Source organism: Liolophura sinensis, chromosome 8 (assembly GCF_032854445.1).
Source record: "Liolophura sinensis isolate JHLJ2023 chromosome 8, CUHK_Ljap_v2, whole genome shotgun sequence".
NCBI classification, from domain to species: domain Eukaryota; kingdom Metazoa; phylum Mollusca; class Polyplacophora; order Chitonida; family Chitonidae; genus Liolophura; species Liolophura sinensis.
Genome location: NC_088302.1, coordinates 53,425,829 through 53,435,018, shown reverse-complemented (window position 1 = coordinate 53,435,018; position 9,190 = coordinate 53,425,829).

Here is a 9,190-nt window from a genome sequence, read left to right as displayed (position 1 = left end):
ACTGAAGTGGGCTACTCTCTAACATATTGTACTGAAGTGGGCTACTCTCTAACACATTGTACTGAAGTGGACTACTCCCTAACACACTGTACTGAAGTGGGCTACTCTCTAACATATTGTACTGAAGTGGGCTATTCCCTAACATATTGTACTTAAGTGGACTACTCTCTAACACATTGTACTGAAGTGGACTACTCTCTAACACATTGTACTGAAGTGGGCTACTCCCTAACGCACTGTACTGAAGTGGACTACTCTCTAACATATTGTACTGAAGTGGGCTACTCTCTAACGTATTGTACTGAAGTGGACTACTTTCTAACACATTGTACTGAAGTGGACCACTACCTAACGTATTGTACTGACGTGGACTACTCCCTAACATATTGTACTAAAGTGGACTACTCCCTAACATATTGTACTGAAGTGGGCTACTGTCTTACATATTGTACTGAAGTGGACTACTGCCTAACATATTGTACTGAAGTGGGCTACTCCCTAACACATTATTGTACTGAAGTGGACTACTCCCTAACATATTGTACTGAAGTGGACTACTCCCTAACATATTGTACTGAAGTGGGCTACTCCCTAACATATTGTACTGAAGTGGGCTACTCCCTAACATATTGTACTGAAGTGGACTACTCTCTAACAGATTGTACTGGTGTGGGCTACTCCCTAACATATTGTACTGAAGTGGGCTACTCCCTAACATATTGTACTGAAGTGGGCTACTCTCTAACATATTGTACTAAAGTGGACTACTCCCTAACATATTGTACTGAAGTGGGCTACTCCCTAACATATTGTACTGAAGTGGGCTACTCTCTAACGTATTGTACTGAAGTGGACTACTTTCTAACACATTGTACTGAAGTGGACCACTACCTAACGTATTGTACTGACGTGGACTACTCCCTAACATATTGTACTAAAGTGGACTACTCCCTAACATATTGTACTGAAGTGGGCTACTGTCTTACATATTGTACTGAAGTGGACTACTGCCTAACATATTGTACTGAAGTGGGCTACTTCCTAACACATTATTGTACTGAAGTGGACTACTCCCTAACATATTGTACTGAAGTGGACTACTCCCTAACATATTGTACTGAAGTGGGCTACTCCCTAACATATTGTACTGAAGTGGGCTACTCCCTAACATATTGTACTGAAGTGGACTACTCTCTAACAGATTGTACTGGTGTGGGCTACTCCCTAACATATTGTACTAAAGTGGGCTACTCCCTAACATATTGTACTGAAGTGGGCCACTCTCTAACATATTGTACTAAAGTGGACTACTCCCTAACATATTGTACTGATGTGGACAACTCCCTAACGTATTGTACTAAAGTGGACTACTCCCTAACGTATTGTACTGAAGTGGGCTACTCCCTAACATATTGTACTAAAGTGGACTACTCCCTAACATATTGCAGTGAAGTGGACAACTCCCTAACATATTGTACTGAAGTGGGCTACTCCTAACATATTGTATTAAAGTGGACTAATCCTAACATATTGTACTTAAGTGGACAACTCCCCTAACATATTGTACTGAAGTGGACTACTCCCTAACATATTGTACTGAAGTGGACTACTCCCTAACACATTGTACTGAAGTGGACTACTCTCTAACATATTGTACTGAAGTGGGCTACTCTCTAACACATTGTATTGAAGTGGACTACTCCCTAACGTATTGTACTGAAGTGGGCTACTCCCTAACATATTGTACTGAAGTGGGCTACTCCCTAAACATATTGTACTGAAGTGGGCTACTGTCTTACATATTGTACTGAAGTGGGGCTACTCTCTAACACATTGTACTGAAGTGGACTACTCCCTAACATATTGTACTGAAGTGGACTACTCTCTAACATATTGTACTGAAGTGGGCTACTCCCTATCGCATTGTACTGAAGTGGGCTACTCCCTAACATATTGTACTGAAGTGGACTACTCTCTAACACATTGTACTGAAGTGGGCTACTCTCTAACACATTGTACTGAAGTGGACTACTCCCTAACGTATTGTACTGAAGTGGGCTACTCCCTAACATATTGTACTGAAGTGGGCTACTCCCTAACATATTGTACCTGAAGTGGGCTACTCTCTAACACATTGTACTGAAGTGGACACCTCCCTAACACATTGTACTGAAGTGGACTACTCTCTAACATATTGTACTGAAGTGGGCTACTCTCTAACACATTGTACTGAAGTGGACTACTCCCTAACATATTGTACTGAAGTGGGCTACTCCCTAACATATTGTACTGAAGTGGGCTACTCCTCTAACATATTGTACTGAAGTGGGCTACTGTCTTACATATTGTACTGAAGTGGGCTACTCTCTAACACATTGTACTGAAGTGGACTACTCCCTAACATATTGTACTGAAGTGGACTACTCTCTAACATATTGTACTGAAGTGGGCTACTCCCTATCGTATTGTACTGAAGTGGGCTACTCCCTAACATATTGTACTGAAGTGGACTACTCTCTAACACATTGTACTGAAGTGGGCTACTCTCTAACACATTGTACTGAAGTGGACTACTCCCTAACGTATTGTACTGAAGTGGGCTACTCCCTAACATATTGTACTAAAGTGGACTACTCCCTAACATATTGTACTGAAGTGGGCTACTCTCTAACACATTGTACTGAAGTGGACTACTCCCTAACATATTGTACTGAAGTGGGCTACTCCCTAACATATTGTACTGAAGTGGACTATTCTCTAACATATTGTACTGAAGTGGGCTACTCCCTAACGTATTGTACTGAAGTGGGCTACTCTCTAACACATTGTACTGAAGTGGGCTACTCTCTAACACATTGTACTGAAGTGGACTACTTCCTAACGTATTGTACTGAAGTGGGCTACTCCCTAACATATTGTACTGAAGTGGGCTACTCTCTAACACATTGTACTGAAGTGGACTACTCTCTAACACGTTGTACTGAAGTGGGCTACTCTCTAACACATTGTACTGAAGTGGACTACTCCCTAACGTATTGTACTGATGTGGGCTACTCCCTAACATATTGTACTGAAGTGGACTACTCTCTAACATATTGTACTGAAGTGGGCTACTCCCTAACACATTGTACTGAAGTGGGCTACTCTCTAACATATTGTACTGAAGTGGGCTACTCTCTAACATATTGTACTGAAATGGACTACTCCCTAACATATTGTACTAAAGTGGACTACTCTCTAACATACTGTACTGAAGTGGGCTACTCCCTAACACATTGTACTGAAGTGGGCTACTCTCTAACATATTGTACTGAAGTGGGCTACTCCCTAACACATTGTACTGAAGTGGGCTACTCCCTAACATATTGTACTGAAGTGGGCTACTCCCTAACACATTTTACTGAAGTGGGCTACTCCCTAACATATTGTACTGAAGTGGGCTACTCTCTAACATATTGTACTAAAGTGGACTACTCCCTAACATATTGTACTGATGTGGACAACTCCCTAACGTATTGTACTGAAGTGGGCTACTGCCTAACATATTGTACTGAAGGCGACCACTGCCTAACATTTTGCAATTGGACAAAAGTTTCATCCATGTGTCCTATTTATAACATTAAACTGTTCAAAAAACATTTTTTGATTCCACCATAACTGCAAACTTATCAGGCTTACCAGGGATGAATGTTACACTTGTTTTGGCTGCTCAAGTAGTCACACATAGAGAGATTGGCCGTGTAGATTGCCCATCATGATCGTTGTGCGATGCCGTTAAAGAGTTCAAGCCATTCAGCTTCCTTTCATTTCAGTCAATTCTACAATTTCCTAGTTATATCAACTTAGTATCAACAATTTACTAAACACTGGCTGGTTTAACAGCATATTATTTGTAACAGTACATGAGGATTGTAAATCGGATCGGTAATATTTGTGCATGTATTTTTTATCAGTATTAGTTAATTTTATTACCACAAGATAATTAAACCAACAACACAGAAGACTGCATTGTCAAAAAATGTTATTTTTCCCCCCAAATTCATGTCATATAATTGAGACTTGATCCCCCCATTGATAGTGACATTCACAATATCAATAGGTGGCCTTTGACAATATTGATTCGATTAACTAAAGTGTACTGCTGATCAATAGCAACACTGTCATCCATGGCAAAGCCTTTGTATGATAATATTGATCATTATTGTGAGCAGGTATCAAACTAGTATCACCTGAAAGCTAGAATGCAGGTGTACAATCATGGGACACTGCATGCTCATCTTCGCACAGGTACAAAAATACACACCAACAGACAGGCAGAGTATTGTACTCGTCATAACTTGGATTTTGACTCAGTAAGAAACGAGGTTCAGTGCTACGGAATTTATTAACAAATAACTTCTAGGGTTGCATTAAACCCGTAATCCTTACCAAGGTATCAACTTAAATCCTTAAATCACCTTGTACATCTAATAACATAAGACTGGTTCCAAAAGCAATCAATAAAATACTGTATCTAGTTCTAAATACTCCAGAGGTTTCATTTTCTTTTATTCTCATTTCAGTACTAAACATACTGAATTGTATGGCTGTCTCTTCAGCCAAATTGATAAAAAACTAGGGGACATCGTAATGACATCAAAATAATCCCTCAGACCTTGTGCAAACGTTCATGTGCTGGTATCTCTAGAGTTAGTACTAAGTCTGTCCATGCAGATGTAAATACATGTAACCAGTCCTATCCTGGAATGCAAAGCCAGTCAAGGAGGGATTTACGCGGTGTCATAAAGTCCTGTGAAGTAGCCACGGTTACCGAGGTAATCCCTGTACCACTGGTGACAACAGGCTTATTCACCCAAGATGGGGTGGGGAGGATCATCACTGGATATCACACTCACTTCGAACAATTCTGATTGAAGACCAACCATGTTGAAGTCCAGTGTATGAACAGGAGGCCACATTAGCCTGTCAAAGAAGATCAGGATCAATCCCGGCTTCCTTAATCCCTCACAGGTAGACCGTTACTTGCCCGACAGGTGTCTGCAGTACGGCTGTCTTCCTACCTGGCCTTACAGACATCGCCAGGTAAGACAATACAAGAGAAAATGACATCAACAGTATGTTTTTCAGGTACATTACTTTGCTAAGGTCATGAACAGTAAATTATGCTTACGAGCATTTTGTGCAACATGAGATATCGACTCCGTATGTCCCCCTCAGAATTTCCCCCAGTTCTCCCGCACTGTCTATTCGGAAAAATCCATGTTTATTTAATCATATTGATTTGTGTCTTTCATTTGCCTGCCAGATTATAAGTTCACCTGACGAAAAAAAAGCCTGTTACAGTGGTGTAGAATGTTTGTTCGTTTGCCTTACTCTTAATGAGTAACCTCAGTGGTGCACTTACAACTCATTACTATAGATACCTGGAATCACCTTTACAATATGAATTCAGGATTCATGAGTATATGTAAAAACATATACTCATGATTAACACCATAACATCGCAATTAACATAAAACGTAACTGATGCATCTCCTCACACTGCTGCAGTATTTCGTAAAGCGCCTTCTTTGGATCATGTGGCTCCATAATCATGATCATCTTTTCGTTTTTCACAATAACGGCTTATTCATGTAGTTGCTTCCGTTCATTACTTAAATAGAAATTTTAGCTAATTAAGGACTTCCAAACAAGTTGCCAATCACCATTTTTGTCTTCTTCTTTCAATCAAAACATTCCACAAGATTATCTTTTTGCAAATGATGCTGACTGAGGTTGAATCGAATGGAAATGGCAGTTAGCAAAAGTATAGCTTGCTGTCAAAGCGTCAGGTATGTTTGTGTTAATGGGATGTTATGACCTTCATTGTTCACGAATAAATAGGAGATGTGACATCAAAATTGCTGCACCATTGAAGGAATCATATGTTTTATACAGCTTTAACACATTAGGGACAGCTTTGACACATTGAGTGCAGCTTTGACACACCTGAGGACAGCTTTGACACATTGAGTAGAGCTTTGACACATTGAGTAGAGCTTTGACACATTGAGTATAGCCTTGACACACTGAGGGCTGCTTTGACACTCTGGGGACAGCTTTGACACACTGAGGGCTGCTTTGACACTCTGGGGACAGCTTTGACACATTGGGAGCATCTTTGACACACTGGGGACAGATTTGACACACTGAATACAACTTTGACACATTAGAGACAGCTTTGACACATTGAGTGCAGCTTTGACACACTGAGGACAGCTTTGACGCATTGAGTAGAGCTTTGACACATTGGGTAGAGCTTTGACACATTGAGTATAGCCTTGACACACTGAGGGCTGCTTTGACACTCTGGGGACAGCTTTGACACATTGGCAGCATCTTTGATACACTGGGTACAACTTTGACACATTGAGTGCAGCTTTGACACATTAAGTATAGCCTTAACACACTGAGGACAGCTTTGACACATTGAGTACAACTTTGACACATTGAGTGCAGTTTTGACACACTAAGTACAGCTTGTGACACACTGAGTACTGTGCTGACACACTGAGTACTGCACTGACACACTGAGTACAGCTTTGATACATTGAGTACTGCGCTGACACATTGAGTACAGCTTTGACACACTGAGTACTGCGCTGACACACTGAGTACTGTGCTGACACATTGAGTACAGCTTTGACACACTGAGTACTGTGCTGACACACTGAGTACTGTGCTGACACATTGAGTACAGCTTTGACACACTGAGTACTGCGCTGGCACATTGAGTACAGCTTTGACACACTGAGTACTGCGCTGACACATTGAGTACAGCTTTGACACACTGAGTACTGCACTGACACATTGAGTAAAGCTTTGACACACTAAGTACTGCGCTGACACACTGATTACTGCGCTGACACACTGAGGATACAACACAAAATAATCATAATCTAGGCAATTTTGAAGCAAAAATCTATATCTTACAGAAACCCACAAGATTCTCATGCACGACCACACAGAAAGCCAGCATGAGCTGGCTTCACCTCACTGCCATCGCACTGGTGAGAGATGTCTCAGTTGCTGTGCTGTGCTAGCATGCTAACCACTCGGCCACGGAGGCTCCACCCATCCAAACTAATTAATACAAAAAATAAAGGACAACAGTCAAAAGGCATTAGGAAACATAAATTGTAGTTCCTACCTGCAGACTTTGCTTTCTTGAACCCCATGTTGTTTGGTTAGCGAAAAGGTGAAATGGCTTCGAAAGGCAATCAAACAGACAGGGTGGATGTTTTAGTCAAAAGCAAAGCAGCACAAGGCGGCTGATTGGTTAGAGCTGACGAGATCTTTGAATTCGAGTTTTTGAAGAGTTCGTTCCTGCTGTGAGTTGCAGGATTGTGTGGCGATGTTGAATGGTGCTCTGAGCTTATCCCTGGCCTGAGGCCTGCAGCAGAATGAAACAGCTGTGATCATGGTGAAGCAGTCACACGTGCAGTTTCACTCCACCTGCGCATAGCATTACAGTTCCAGTCCCATTGTCCTGTCAACCATCATTATATCTTCCGGTGATGTGCTCTGGAATTCAGGCATGTCAGGTGCCTGCTAGTCTGAGTCTATAAACTTACATATATATATTTATACATATATCTACACGTATATACAACAGGTACATGAAGGTACACAGAAGCAAACACTTTCATAATTTATCATATTCATACATACAATTCATACATTATATAAACTTATATGTTTACACCACAATCAAAAACAACTCACTCATACGATGTTTATCAAGGCATTATCACAATTTCATCTAGTCTAATACTGAGCAATTACACCCAACACCCACTGATGTAAAGCAGGAATGCACCTAACAGTAAATCAAACGAAACACAAAAATTACAAGGAGAGTCCTGCATGTTACCTGGAAATTCAGTATCATGCTTATATTTATTTATCTTGTCCTAACACAAGCAAATAAATTTTGATGTAAGTATAAACTATTTGTTTCCGCATTAACATTTTAATTAGTTAAAGAGGATAACTATAACTACTTACTAAATAAATGACATATGCATGTACATGTGTAACATTTACTAAATTACTAGTCTAGATGTCTTATATTCATTAACATGAGCAAATGGCAATTGTCTTTAAATTTTACATATTTTATCTTTGTTTCAGGCTGCCTCATTGATGTGTGTTAGGTTAGTTTGCCCTGCCAATGACTAAACATGTTATAGTTTATAGCTCATCATGCACCCAGTTCATGATGTAAGCTAGCACATCCATAATTTGTAATAACAGTAGCCTGGTACAGACTAACACATGCCACCTGTGACACTGCTGTTTGTGTACAACATGTACATATATATACAAACATCACAGTCCAAACAGGAGACCATCCTGTGCAGCAAAGGTAGTATCTAAAGCTAATAACAATACCAGTAGACTTGTCTCTATTGTGGCCATTCTCCTGCCAGTAACAGGTGCTCTGAATAATTTTAATTTCCTGCAGTATTTGTACTGTTTGTATATGAACTAATTTACGCATTTATAACAATTAAACACTATTTTTAATCATCCAGTCCACTGCAAATTTTTCTTCTTTTTCTTTCAGAAACTAAACTTTTTACTCAATGGCATTATAAATGGCCTGCTGTAGCAGTATTACACAATGCCTGTTATGCATGCATTGCCAACATAGAATGAGCAGGATTATAAATGTATACTGAATGCTTGGCAGATGAATAATTTTGAATGCATACTTTGTGTAACCTGAACAATAATGCTTTTCATTCTTTCTTTCCTAATAAGCTCTCACCAACTCTATAGATTGCCATAACAGTATAGGCATTCGATACTCTCAGCTATGATTCCCCACGGAATAACATTTGTCACTGAGTTTCTGAACTTTGAAATGGCAGGAACATTTTATCTTGGCTGTCACTTGGGACAATGGCACGCTGCAGGATTAACTCACTTTAGCAGACCACCTCACTGTATGTTGATATGATAATGAGGTCCAGGCACAAGATGACACCCTTTTGTGAATCATGTTGCCATAATGGGTTACTTTATGTCACATGACACATTCTAAACGTGAGACAATCCTTTGCTGAGGCTGGATGCAGGAAAACGTATATGGGAGACAACTGCAGTTTAGGACATGATAGTAGCAATTAGGCGCATGTCCTGCTTC